The 15,124-nt window shown below is 42.2% G+C and overlaps 1 protein-coding gene across 20 annotated transcripts in view; it reads right to left on the bottom strand.

Annotated features, from left to right (window-relative positions):
* Positions 1 to 15,124, bottom strand: part of adnp2a (ADNP homeobox 2a) — a 44,783-nt gene that overhangs the window by 14,683 nt on the left and 14,976 nt on the right. For 3 of the 20 annotated variants that reach the window (XM_068057434.1, XM_068057483.1, XM_068057501.1), the window contains 4 exons: positions 10,134 to 10,314; positions 8,272 to 8,319; positions 4,940 to 5,133; positions 2,275 to 2,382 (listed from right to left, as the gene is read on the bottom strand). The exons of 3 other annotated variants lie outside the window; for them this stretch is intronic. The gene's annotated coding sequence lies outside the window, so the exon portion shown is untranslated. Of the gene's footprint in view, positions 1 to 2,274; positions 2,383 to 4,481; positions 4,644 to 4,939; positions 5,134 to 8,271; positions 8,320 to 10,133; positions 10,315 to 15,124 lie in introns of all 20 variants that reach the window. 14 more of the 20 variants (XM_068057548.1, XM_068057559.1, XM_068057578.1 and 11 more) reach the window with 10 other exon arrangements.

Below are 15,124 nucleotides of genomic sequence, written 5' to 3'. Positions count from 1 at the left end.
CTAGATTCGCCAGCTAGGGGAAATAACCTCTCAGTATCTGTCCTGTCAAGCCCCTTCAGAATCTTGTATGTTTCAATGAGATCACTTCTCATTTCTCTAAACTCCAGAGACTATAGGACCAATTTACTCAATGTCTCATTATAGAACAACCCTCTCATCCCAGGAACCAATCTAGTGAAACTTAGCTGTACTGCCTTCCACTGCAAGCATATCCTTCCTTAAATATGGAGACCAAAACTGCACACAGTGCTCCAGGGATGGTCTCACCAAAGGCCTGTACAATTGTAGCAAGACTTCCTTATTCTTGGACTACAATCCCCTTGCAACAAAGGCCAACATGATATTTGCTTTCCAAATTGCTTGCTGCACCTGCATGCTAACTTTGTGTTCCTTGCACAAACACACCCAAGTCTCTCTGAACATCAACATTTAAACGTTGCACACCTTTTAAAAAATATTCTACATTTCTGTTCATACTACCAAAGAGAATAACCTCATACTTCCCCATATTATACCCCATCTGGCACCTTGTTGCCCACTCTACTTGTCTATATCGCTTTGCAGCCTCGTGTCTTCATCACAGCTTATATTCCCACCTAGACTTGTATCTTAAGCAAACTTAGATATATTACTCTCCGTCTCTGTCATTAATATAGATTATACATAGCTGAGGCCCCAACACTGATCCTTGTGGCACTCCACTAGTTACAGCCTGCCAACTTGAAAATGCCGTGTTCATCCCTACTCTCTGCTTCTTGTCCATTAACCAATTCTCCAGCCGTGCTAACATATTACCCCCAACTCCATGAGCCCTTACTTTGCAAATTAACCTTGTGCGGCAACTTATGAAATGCCTTTTGAAAATCCAAGTATACAACATCTACTGGTTCCCCTTTACCTACCCTGTTAGTTACATTCTCAAAAAACTCTAATAAAATTCATCAAACACAATTTCCCTTATGTAAAACCATGTTGACTTTGTCTAATCATACTATGATTTTTGAAGTGTACTGTTCACACATGTAGACTTCAACAATAAAGATTCCAACATTTTCCTGCAACTGTTTTCCCTTTCTCGAATAGCAGTGTTACATTTGCTAACTTCCAATCCGCTAGGACCATTCCAGAATCTAGGGAATTTTGGAAAATCATAACTAGTGCATCCACTATCTCTGTAGCTATCTCTTTTAGAACCCTAGGAAGTAGGCCATCAGGTCCTGTGGATTTGATAGTTTTTAGTCCCTCATGTTTCTCCAATACTTTTTCTCTGCTGATAATTACCTTAAATTTCTCACTCTAATTAGTTTACCCTTTGTTGCTGGTATGTAATTTGTGACTTCTACAGTGAAGAACAGACACAAAGAACTGAACTTGCCCAGTCCCATGATGGCAGGCTGGGAGGCTGGAAAACCAGGAAAATAGGGGGAGCCATGTTGCAAATATATTCCTGCTGCCAGGGAACTTTCCCAGAGACAGGCTGGGAATCAGATTAGAGGCCCACCCCATGAATGAGGGCTGCCAACTACACTAGTTAACGCCTCAATTAGAGGCAATTTTGCAGCCTTGCCAGAATTTTGCCAGCCAACTCAATGGAGGTGGCGTCCTTGGAACAGGCTGGGAGGTCATTGGAGCTGAAGGCTCCATGCCCCATTGACAGGGCCACAAGCACGAAAGACCACAATTGCGGCTGATCCTGATCAAGCAGAGAAGTTTCACCTCCATCAGGATAGAGTTGCTGGCCTAAATGTTGTTTATTTCTTCACTGCTGAGTAGCCCAGAGAGGACGCCTCTATGTTGAGATGTCCTCATGGTTATCAACCTGCCTTAACAGCATCGACCTCTCTGGGTGGGGTAGCAGAGTCTTCAGTGCTGCCAGGCCCCTAGAGTTAGGCCTGCAGCATGAAGAACCCGCCCACGTCCTTAAAAGGCCGCTTCCCAGAAGATTGCTAAGCCGTTTTTGTTGCCAGCAGGTACGGGCTCGGAGTCACTATTTGGTCCTGATGTTACGGTCATAAAGCCAGCGGCAAAATCCAGCCCTGCAGCATCAAGAGCCAGCCCATGTCCTCAATAGGAGGCCAGTTTCCTAAAGATTGCGGAGCCAGTCTCGTTGCCAGAAAGTATGGGCTCGGGGCCCCATTTAGTCCTGTTGTAAGGGTCCTGAAGCCTCTGACAAAATCCATCCCAACATATTTGTTCAACGTCTCTGCCATTTCTTCATTCCCCTTGATAATGTCTCCTGCCTCTAAGGGACCAATGAAGACTTTAGCTACTCACCTTTTTATATACTTGCAAAAGCTCTTACAAACTGCTTTTATATTCCTGGCTCATTTGCTCTCCTTTTGTTTTTTCTTTACCAACTTTTTAGTCACCCTTTGCTGGTTTCTGAAAAAAAAAAACATTCCCAATCCTCAGGCTTACTACGATTCTTTGCAACACTATAAGCCTCTTCTTCTAATCTAAATACTACCCTCAACTTCCTTAGTAAGCCAAGGATGGATGAGTTTTTTTTTTAAATGGAATATATTTTTGTTGAATACTTTGAAGTGTTTCTTTAAATGTTTCCCACAGTTTATTTACTGCCACACCTTTTAATCTATTTACCCAAACAATCTTAGCCAGCTTTCCCCTCATATCTATGTAATTATCTTTAAGATTCTTGTTTGGGACTGCAACACTTCAAACTCAACATGGAATTGAATTGTATTATGATCACTTTTACTATGAGATTATTAATTAAAGCTGCCTCATTGCACAATATTAGATCTAAAATAGCTTTATCCCTAGTTAGTTCCATAACCTTGTCCCAGGAAACTGTTGCAAAAGCATTCTACAAACTCATCTTCCAGACTACCTTTGCCAATTTGATTTGTCCAGTCTATATGAAGATTAAAGTCCCCCACGATGATTATATTGCCTTTGTTACAAGTTCCAATTACTTCTTGCTTCATGCCCTGTCCAACAGTATAACCTACTGTTGGGGAACCTATTTACTACAGCCACCAGTATTTTTGAGCCCGCTATTCCTGATCTCCACCCACACTGATTGCACTTCCTGATCTTCTGAGCCAAGATTCCTTCTCACTGCTGCCTTTATGTGATTGTTTACTAACAGGGCTGCTCCTCCTCCTTTCTGAAATGTTGTGTACCTTGAATATTTATTTCCCAACTTTGGTCACCATTTATCTCTATTTGTGCCTCTAGCTCACCTACCTTATGATGAATGCTGCACGCAATCAGAAAGAGCCTTTGAGTTTCTTTTTAAACTACCATTCTTTGTAGTCCATGCCTGCATGCAGCAAGACCTGGACAATATTCAGACTTGAGCTAATAATTGGCAACTAACACTTGCACCAAGTGCCAGGTAATGACTATCTCCAATGAGAAAGACTATCCATCTCTCCTTAACATTCATGGCATTACTATCACCAAACCCCCCACCATCAATTTCCTGGGGGGTCACTATTGACCAGAATACTGTGGTTACAATAGTAATGTGTGGCTAGGTATTCTGCACCAAGTAAATCATCTCCTGACTCCCCAAAGCCTTCCTGCCATCTACAAGGCACAAGTCAGGGGTGTGATGGAATACTCTCCACTTGCCCAAATGAGTGCAGCTCCAACACAAGAAAAAACAACCTGCTTGATCACTCCCTCCACCACCAGCACATCATGGCTGCAGTGCATACCACCTACAAGATGCACTGCAGTAACTTGCCAAGGCTTCCTTTGATAGTACTTCCAAACCAGTGACCTCTACTGCCTAGTAGGGTAGCAAAGGGCAACACCACCAACCACAAGTTCCCCACTATCCTGACTCTCAATAAAATCACAGAATGGTTACAGCACAGGAGGCCATTCAGCCCTGTGTGTCCATGCTGGCTCTCCAAGAGCAACTTAGCTAGTCCCACCCTCCTGCCCTTTCTCCGTAGCCCTGCAAATTTCTCTTCAGGTGCTTATTCAATTCCCTTAAAAACAAAAAAGCAATATACCGTGCAGGCTGGAAATCTGAAATAAAAACATTAAGTGCTGGAAATACTCAGCAGGTTTGGCAGCATCTGTGGAGAGTGTTTCTGATGAAAGGTCACAGATCTGAAACGTTAACTGTTTCTCTCTCCAGATGCTGCCAGACCTGCTGAGTATTTCCAGCACTTTGTTTTTATTTCCCTTTTAAAAACAATTGAATCTGCCTCCACCTCACGCTCAGGTTTGGAAATATATTGCCGCTGGGTCAAAAATCTGTACTTGCTTAAAACTTATTACACCTCTAACTTTTTCCAGTCCTGTTGTTTGGCAACATAGTTCATTGAAGCAGCGGCAGGACATCATATGAGTAGAGAGTATTCCCTCACACTAATGACTGCCTGATCTCAGCTGTCGCAAGAACGAGGTGGTTAAAAACAAGCCAGCACCTCCCAATGAAAAAGAGAATCTCAGGTCAGAGATTGCAGTGCCTCATAAGAAAATACAGATGTATTTTATACCTTCACAAAAATTCCAAAAAAATTCTGTTAAGCTTCTCTCCTTCAAATCTTTGATGTTTTTTTGAAAGTAACAACGATTAAGAGCAGTTGCTGATGAGATCTTTCAGTAAGGACTGAGTTAAGGGTACACCAACTTGCCCTACTGATCTTCTGCCAGCTTATCTAGGGCCAATTAAAAAAAAAAAATCACGGTAAAATTCCCCAAATATTTTACTGTATCCACGTATACTACATTGTTCACTAAAGTTTACTTAAGACTTGCAAACATACAAATTCAAATAGGACTTTACACTTCAATTTTACATGTTGTACAGCAACCAGGAGGTAATTTTAACCTAATTCACCAGGAAACAAACAGGATCAGATAGCATGCAAAGTTAATACAGGTTATACATAATAAAGATTGAAGCCATGGCCAGCAATGACAGATGAGATGACAGTCAAGTCAATGAGTTTACCTATATGAGCTCCTCAAAAACGTAGCCTTGACTCCTCTGACTTTGCAAATTACCACATCTCAACTCCAAGTCTGCTCTGAGGTCCCTGAATGTGTTTTAGCCGTCCAAATCTGTGCACACTTTTCCTGTAACTACGTTTAAAGATCGCCGATCAGGTTTTCTCCCCACCGCAGTTTGTAGTGTACATTAACGATCTAGATGTGAATATAGGAGGTACGATCAGTAAGTCTGCAGATGACACGAAAATTGGTGGTGTCGTAAACAGTAAGGATAGCCTTAGATTACAGGATGACATAGATGGACTGGTAAGATGGGCAGATCCAATGGAATTTAATCCTGAGAAGTGTGACGCGATGCATTTTGGGAGGACTGACAAGGCAAGGGAACATACAATGGATGGGTAGGACCCTAGGAAGTATACAGGGTCAGAGGAATCTTGCTGTACTTGTCCATAGATCATAGGCAGCAGCACAGGTAGATAAGATTAGGAAAGCATATGGGATATTTGCCTTTATTAGCCGAGGCACAGAATGTAAGAGGAGGGAGGTTATGATGGAGCTGTATAAAATGCTAGTTAGGCCACAGCAGGAGTATGTGTACAGTTCTGGGCACCACACTATAGGAAGGATGTGATTGTACTGGAGAGGGTGCAGAGGAGATTCACCAGGATGTTGCCTGGGCTGGAGCATTCCAGCTATGGGAGAGAGACTGGATAGGCTAGGGCTGTTTTCCTTGGAGCAGAGAAGGGGGAGGGGGGACCTGATTGAGGTATACAAAATTATGAGGGGCATAGATAGGGTAGATAAGAAACTTTTTCCTTTAGCGGAGGGGTCGATAACCAAGGGGTATAGATTTAAGGTAAGGGACAGGAGGTTTAGAGGGGATTTTAGGAAATTTTATTTCACCCAGAGGGTGGTTGGAATCTGGAACACTGATTGAAGGGTTGGTAGACGCAGGAACCCTCAACATTTTAGCATTTAGACGAGCACTTGAAACGGCATAGCATGCCAGGCTACGGGCCAAGTGCTGGAAAATGGGATTAGAATAGATAGGCTTGATGGCCAGCACGGACACAGCGGGCCGAAGGGCCTGTTTCTGTGCTGTATAACTCTAATGACTCTATGAAACAGCCCTAATCAAAATCAAAATGACATTCCCTGTGGCTATAACTGTGATTATTCCTCCTCATCCTTTGACACAATTAACCACACCATCCTCCAACATCTCCCCTCCACTGTCCAATTTGGTGGGCTCCTCACCTGGTTTCACTTTTATCTATTCAGTCTTTGCAGAGGCTAGAGGATATCCTATAATGCCATCTCTACATTACCTCTATCCCTGAATCAATCCTTGGCCACCTCCTATTTATCACCTCAGGGACATTATCCGAGGATGTTAGGTTCCACGCACACTGATGACACCGAGCTCTAATTCAACACCAACTCTCTTGACCACTCCACTGCCTATGTTGCCAGATTGCCAACATCCCAGCTGAGCCACAATTCCCTCAAGGGGAAGACCAAAGCCATTGTCTTCAGCCCCCTACCATTCCCCTCCATAGCCACTGTCCTAGATTGAACCAGACTGTTTCTAACCTGAGCATTCTACTTGACCTGTAACTGATCTTCCAAAACCATACCTTCTCCATCACCAAGACTGCCTACTTCAACTCCTATATCATCCATCTCTGGCTGACTCAGCCCATCTGTTGCCGAAACCCACACCCATACTTTTTTGTTACCTTCAGACTTGACTATTCCAATGCACCCCTGGCCAGATTCCCACTTTGAACCCTACAAACTTAAGCTCATTCAAAACCACACTTGTATCCTAACCTGCACCTTCCCACTCACCCATCATCCCATACTCGCTGGTCTACACTGGCTCCCTTTCCACAAACACCTTGATGTTCAAATCCCTCAACACTCTTCACTACTCCTCCACTACCCCCTCCCCCCAATTCCAATATCTCCTTTGGTTCATGTCAATAAATGCAAGTTTTAATTATAGAATTGAACTATGTAACACAAGACATTTTGCTAAAACATGGCTACTAGTCAGAGTAAGTGAAATCATTACACCATGAGTGGTGGAAGCAGATTCAATTGTGCATTTCAAAAGGGAATTGGATAAATACTTGGAGAGAAAACTGCACAGCTGTGGGAAAAAAAAGTGAGGGAATGGTACTAACTGAATAGTTCTTGCAAACAGCTGGCAGACACGATGGGCTGAATGGCCTCCTCCTGTGCTTTTATGAAATAATCAGATACTCCTTTAAACTGAATGGTTATAACCTTCGTCTGATCTGCTATTGTAACAGTTGTGATCATTGCTGCAAACAAGTTTTCAGCAAATATATACATGTCACTGTCTCTACAAATGTTACTGCACTCAATTACATTCCTGAATATTTACACCACGATTCATTCTGGAGAGTTTACTATTATTAATGGATCTATCAAGGGAGCTTGTATTTTAATTTTCTTCTTGCTCACACCAAACCTCTCAAGTTGTTACTGTATTTAGGATACTGCACTGTAATATGGTGCTACAATGTCATAATGCAAGAGTGACACTGGACAGTGGGAGGGCTAACTCATGCCCAATTATATCCATTATATTCTCCTTTTAGAGATAATAGGAACTGAAAGAAAACCAGGATTGTTTGAGACAGAAAAATAACTATGTTCTTCTACCAAATAATACTCATTGAACTATTCAGGATAAGTCAAACTAGTCTTGACTCAACTTGATTATTGGCCCATGTAATAAAGAATAATACAGCACAGAAAGCCATTCAGCCCATCATGCCTGTGCTGGCTCTTTGAAACAGCTATCCAATTAGTCCCATTCCCCATTGCCATCCAAAATTTTCCCCTTCAAGTAATTATCCAATTCCATTTTGAAAGTCACCCTGGAATCTGCTTCCACCATTCCTCCAGACACTGCATTCTAAATCACAACAACTCACTGCATAAAACAAAATTCTCCTCCTCTCAGGTAATGGACACCCCTGTCCCTGGAACCAGACTCTCCCTATATATTCCATCAAAATTCTTCATGATTTTGAACACTTCTATTAAATCTTCCTTGCTCGAAGGAGAACCACCCCGTCTTCTCTAATCTCTCAAAGTATCTGAAGTTACATATTCCTGATACCATTCTAGTAAATCTCTTGTGCACCTTCTCTAAAAAGTGATGGCCAGATTTGAACACAATACTCCAGCTATATTTATAAAAATTTAGCATAACTTCCACACTTTTACACTTAGGCCTGTGTTTTTAAAGCTAGGGATTCCATATGCTTTACCTGCCTTTTCAACTTGCCCTACCTTCAAAGATGTGTGTACAATCAGTCCCAGTTTTCTCTTCCTGCATCCCTTAAAAAAAAAATTGTACATTAGTTTGCATCACTTCTCTTTCTTTCTATCAAAATGCATCACCTCACAATTAATTCTCTGCATTAGAATGCATCTGGCACGTGTCTGCCCATTTCACCAATCCATCTATGTACGACTGAAGTCTCTTACTATCCTCTTCACTGTTTACTGCATTTCAGAATTTTGTGTCATCTGCAATCTTTGAAAATATGCCCTGTATACCCAAGTGTGTGTAATGACCTAGACCTTGGTACACAGGGTACAATTTCAAAGCTTTCAAATGATACTAAACTTGGAAGCATTGTGAACTGTGAGGAGGATAGTGTAGAACTCCAAAAGGACAGACAAGTTGATGGAATGGGCACTCAGGTGGCAGATGAAGTTCAATGCAGAAAAATGTGAAGTGGTTCATTTTGGTAGAAAGAACATGGAGAGACAATATAGAATAAAGGGTACAATTCTAAAGGGGTACAGGAGTAGAGGGACCTAGGTGTATATGTGCAGAAGTCACTGAAGGTGGCAGGGCAGATTGAGAGAGCAGTTACTACAGCATACAGTATCCTGGTCTTTCTTAATAGGGGCATAGAACACAAGAGCAAGGAGGTTACACTGAACTTGTGTAAGACACTAGTTCGGCCTCAGCTGGAGTATTGCGTCCAGATCTGGATGCTGCACTTTAGGAAAGATGTGAGGGCATTGGACACAGCACAGAAAAGATTCACAAGAATGGTTGCAGGGATGAGAAACTTCAGTTATGAAGATTGATTGGATAAGTTAGAACGGTTTCACTTGGAGGAGAGAAGGCTGAGGGGTGATTTGATAGAGGTATTCAAAATCATGAGGTGGCTGGACAGAGTAGATAGGCAAGGTTTGGAATGCACTGCCCGAGCGTGGTGGAGGCAGGTTTAATTGAAGCATGTGTCATGAAAACCCTACATGCCAAATGGGAAATATTAATTTCATCAGTTGGAACCCTGCCTGAGACTTTTACTGGAAATGTTTACAAATAGCTTCTTTTAAAAAAAACTAACCTGGCTGCCAAGATGGCCACCAAAATTTACATTTGAAACACCAAAGAATTAGACGAGAGACAGCATGACTGATTCAACCTAGCCAGAACAACAGGGTGCTCTCTGATTAAATTACCTGAAATGGCTTTGTCAATATGGTCATCAAGAGCCATCAACATCCACTGACTTTGAAAGAGCCAACCCCCTCCAAGTGTGACTGAACAGCTTAAGGTGTGGCGCCCTGAATCTCAGAGAAGACTCCAGAAGGGCCTCATTAGCCCAGAGGGGTTTGGAAATGTCATCTGACTGCTGTGCAGCTCTGGAGAGGCTAAGCTTCGTCAGTGAGAAAGCAGAGGAGTAACTGAAAGCCATACAGTCTGCTCGCTCTCTCTCTCTCCAGTAAAAGATCCAGAAAAGCCTTGGCTGCAACTGCTAAAGTCTCAAATCTACAGATCAGCACAGCCAACAACTAGACAAGGATCAAACCCCCTCTTTTGCCTTCCGGAGCCTGAGAAGCAAGCCTGCAACCATGCTCAGGGCCCAGCGAGGACTTCAGGACTACAATTTCAACTAAGAACTCTTGGACTGATGGTCAGTATTTAAATTCCATTTATTACAGACTCTACTCCAACCACCCAACTATGTTTTTCCCTCGGTAATCTGTGTGTGTGTGCGTGCGTGAGCGAGAGAGACTCTTACATGAATGTGTGTGTGGCTGAATAGCACATTTTAGTAATTTCAACCGGTTCAGAGTGTTAAAGGATAATAAACACATCTTTCTTGTTTAAACTCAAGAAAACCTACCTGATTGGTTCTTTGGCAATTATATATTAGAGGAACAGGAGCAAGTGCTCACTGAGGTGGTAAGTTCAATCACTGTGTGAAAAGGACAAATGTGCGGTCAATCCAGAGAAGGGGCGAAAGGGAGCCCGAGACTCCTTCCTCACCTGGTTGTAACCCATTGAAAAGGGAATTAGACGGTTATCTGAAAAGGACAAATGTGCAGGGTTACGGGGAGAAGGTGGGGGAATGGCACTAAGTGGACTGCTCTTTCGGAGAGCCAGTGCAGACACGATGGGCCGAATGGTCTCATTCTGCACTAAATTCTGTCAAGTCCAAGTCATTAATATAGCAAAAAGAACAATGGTCCCAATATTGACCTCTGGGGAACACCACTGTAGAGTTCCCTCAATTTTGAAAAACAACTTCTCACCGCTACTCTGCTTTCTCTTAGCTAACGTTATCCACGAAGCCCACTGCCCCTTTAATCCCATGAGGTTTAATTTTGCAAATAATTCTATTTGATCATACTTCACCAAATGACATTTTGAAAGTCCATATATACAGCACCAACCTCATCTACCCTCTCCGTTACTACTTTAATTAACACAATCAAGTTGGTCAAATACAACGTGCCTGCAACAAATCTATGCTGACTGTCATTTATTAAATTACATTTTTCCAAGTGTCATTTTTGTCTCAGATTACCATCTCTTAAGAGTTTCCCCACACTGACATTGCCTGACTGGCTCCTAGTTGCTGGGTTTATCCCTTTCTGGAACAGGGGTGTAACATTTGCAAACCTCCAGCCTTCTATTACTCTTTTTATATCTAAAAAGGATTGGAAAATTGTGGCCAGAGCCTTTGCAACTTCCACCCTTACTTCCCTCAGCATTCCAGAATGCATCCATCTGGACCATGTGATTTTTCTACTTCAAGCGCCACCATGTACTTCCTGTCTTATTTTTATCCTATCCAATTTCCCTGCTGTCTCCTCCTTCACTGAAAATGCTGCCAGTGTCACAGTAAAGAATAGTGGAGAATTATTTAAAGAAATATTTAAAGAAATACAGAACGGAGTATATACCCGAGGGGAAAAAGCTCCACTTCACAGAAAAAATAGCCATGGACAACTAAAGAGATTAGGGATAGCATAAAACAAAAAGGGCTTACAAAAATGCAAAGCGCAACACAGATCCAGCTGAATGGGATCGATACAAAGACCAGCAAAGGGTGACAAAGCAGCTTATAAGAGCTACTAAAAGAGATTATGAAAGGAAACTTGCAAGGGATATCAAAATCAATAAGACACTTTATAGTTACATAAAGGGAAAGCAGGTGGTCAAGAGCAATGTAGGCCCACTAAAAGCTGAAACTGGAGATATTGTCATTGATAATGGGGAAATGGCAGACATGTTGAACAATTACTTTGCCTCAGTATTTACAGTTGAAAAGGAGGGTAGCTTGCCGGAAGTCCCAAAAAAATTAATAGCCGATAGGAGACAGGGACTTAATACAATTAAAGAAAACATCAGTAACAAAGAAATTAATGGAACTAAAGAGTGAGAAATCCCCAGGACCTGACGGTTTCCATCCGAGGGTGTTAAAGGAAGTAGGGGAGCACATTGTAGATGCCCTAACTATAGTCTTTCAGAGTTCCCTAGATCCAGGAGTGGTCCCTCTGGATTGGAAAGTTGCACATGTCACCCTACTTTTTAAAGAAGGCTGAAAGGGGGAACATGTAAGTTACAGACCAGTTAGCCTGACATCTGTGGTGGGCAAGTTGCTGGAGTCTATAATCAAGGATAGGATGACTGAACACCTAGAAAAATGTCATTTAATTAGGGACAGCCAGCATGGATTCATGACGGGAAGGTCATGCCTGACAAATCTCAATGAATTTTTTGAAGAGGTGACTAAGGTAGTGGACAGGGGAATTCTATAGGTGTTATCTATATGGACTTCGAGAAGGCATTTGATAAAGTCCCACATAAGAGACTGTTAACTAAGGTAGAAGCCCATGGAGTTGAGGGCAAATTAGTGACATGGTCAGGAAGTTGGTTGAGTGGTAGGCGACAGAGAGTGGGGATAATGGGTAAGTACTCCAATTGGCAGGATGTGACTAGTGGTGTCCTGCAAGGATCTTCTGTGTTGGGGCCTCAATTATTCATTAATGACTTGGATGATGGCATATTAAGTCATATATCCAAATTTGCTGACGATAAAAAGTTAGGCGGCATTGTTGACAGTCTAGATGATAGCATAAAATTGCAAAGAGATATTGACAGACTAGGTGAGTGGGAAAAACTGTGGCAGATGGATTTCAATGCAGGTAAGTGTGAAATTATCCATTTTGGACCAAAAAGGATAGAGCAGGGTACTTTCTAAATGGGAAGAGATTAAATACAGTGGATGTCCAAAGAGACTTGGGGGTTCAGGTGAATAGATCTTTAAAATGCCACGAGCAAGGGCAGAAAATAATCAAAAAGGCTAATGGAATGCTAGCCTTTATATCTAGAGGATTAGAGTATAAAGACACAAAGGTTATGCTGCAGCTGTACAAAACCCCAGTTAAACCCCACTTGGAGTACTGTGAGCAGTTCTGGGCACCACACCTTAGGAAGGATATATTGGCCTTGGAGGGAGTGCAACGTAGGTTTACAAGAATGATACCTGAACTACAGGGGTTAAGTTATGAGGAGGCATTACACAAATTAGGCCTGTTTTCACTAGAATTTAGAAGGTTAAGGGGTGATCCGATTGAAGTCTTCACGATATTAACAGGAAAAGACAGGCTAGATAAAGATAAACTATTTCCACTGGTGGGAGATTCCAAAACTAAGGGGCATAGTCTAAAAATTAGGACCAGACCGTTCAGGAGAGATGTTATGAAGCACTTTTCACGCAAAGGGTGGTAGAGGTTTGGAACTCTCCCACAAACAGCAGTTGAAGCTGGAACAGTTGTTAAATTTAAATCTGAGATAGACTGCTTAACAAAAATCTAAGATATTAAGGGATATGGGCCAAAGGCAGGTATATGGAGTTAGGCCGCAGATCAGCCATGACCTCATTGAATGGCGGGACAGGCTTGAGGGGCTGAATGGCCTACTCCTGTTCCTATGACAATGCAAAGTACTCATTTAGTACCTCAGGCATGCTCTCTGCCTCCACAAGATAATCTTTTTGGATTCTAATCTACCCACCGTTCCTTTGACTATCTTTTTACTATTTGTGTGTTTATAAACAAGACTTTTGGGTTCCCTTTTATGTTACCCATTAATCTATTCTCATCCATTCTATTTCAGTTCGCCTCTGCAGTTTCAGTGTCCAACTTGGTTCCCTACTGTATTATGAGCCTAACATTTACTGCAAGCCTCCTCTTTGTTTCATTTTGAACTCTAGATCTGTCATCAACGGAGCTCTAGTTTTGGATGCTCCTCCTTTCCCTCACGGGAATGTGTCTAGTCCGCACCTGAACTATCTGGTCTTTGAAGATCTCCCATTACTCATTTATTGTTTTACCTGCCAATCTTTATTCCAATCCACTTGGACCAGATTAAAGTGAGCACTCCTCCAGTTGAGTATTTTCATGTTTGATTGCTCCTTGTCCTTTTCCATAATATTCTAGGCCCAATGATAGTGATCAACATTTTACAAAGCTCACTCACTGAAATATACTTCACCTCATTCCCGAGATCCAGATCCTACATTGCTTCCAAACAAGAAATTTCTCAAGACACTTCAGGAATACCTCATTTTTCCCCCTTTATTCTTATTTTCCTAGTTTATTATATTAAGATAATTGAAGTTCCCCATTATCACCATGGTAAAGTTCTCATCTTTCTGAAATTTGCTCCTCTATCTCACTATTTGGTGGCCTACAGTAAATATCCAGAAGCTCAATAGCTCCTTAATTCTAGATAAACAGATTAGGTCTTTGAACCCTCAAGTACATAATCCTTTTCCAATGCTGTCACAGTAGATTTGATCAATATTTCCACAACCACCTTTTTTAAAAAAAAACTTCCCTATCTTTCCTGAGTGTCAAATAGCCAAAGACTGCCTCCTTGTTTCAGCCAGGTCTCTGTTATTACCACTGTATCATAATCCAAGAGGCAATGTGTGCTTGTAGCTCATCAACCTTATTAACCTCACTCCATGCATTCACACACATGCACTCCAAACCCATCCTACTCTGCCTCGCATTTCTCGCCTGATCCCGATTTCTGAATGACATTTTATTCTAAAGCTGTTTGTCTCTCCCAGACCACTGTGCATCTAGTTTCTCGCCAATGTTTCATCCTGGTGCCTCAACTGCTTGTTTAAACCCTCCCCCACAGCAATAGTTAACCACCCCACACTGGAATTGGTCTCAGCCCTGTCCCTCCTGCTCCAAGGATCTGAAAGCCTCCCTCATGTACCATTTCTCCAGCCACCCAATAACCTGCTTTATCTTACTGCTCCTATAATCACTAGCATGCAGCACTGGGAAAAATCCAGAGATAATCACCTTTGTCCTGCTCTTTAGCTTCCTCCCTAGCTGGTAAAACTCTGACTGCAGGACCTCTTGCCTTTTTCTTCCAATGTTGGTTCCAACATGGACAAATTTTTGCTGCTCCCCTTCTCCCAGTTCTCCAGTCGAGTATTTTCATGTTTGATTGTCTCTTGTCCTTTTCCATATTTTACAGAATGTTCTGCACCCAGTGACATCTTTTATCCTGACACCTGAAAGGTAACATGTCACTGGCTGCAGAAACACATATCTAGTTCGCTGACAGTCCAAGTCCCTGTGCCGTCCTTTGCCCCATGGTGCTGTGGATTTGTTCTAGACTGCACTCCTTCAAGGCGTCATCACTCTCACCAGTATTATTCAGCATTGAAAATCAGTTTGTGAGCACACACTCGTAAAGGATTCCTGCATGCCTGTGTTTTGTTCCTACTCTGCCGAATAGCCACCAACTTACTAACCTCCTGAATTTTTTAGCTGTGGGGTGACCACATGCTGGTGTATACAA

This window comes from Heterodontus francisci, chromosome 2 (assembly GCF_036365525.1).
Source record: "Heterodontus francisci isolate sHetFra1 chromosome 2, sHetFra1.hap1, whole genome shotgun sequence".
NCBI lineage: Eukaryota > Metazoa > Chordata > Chondrichthyes > Heterodontiformes > Heterodontidae > Heterodontus > Heterodontus francisci.
The sequence above is the reverse complement of the archived record's forward strand: the minus strand, read 5'-3'. Positions and strand labels throughout refer to the sequence as shown.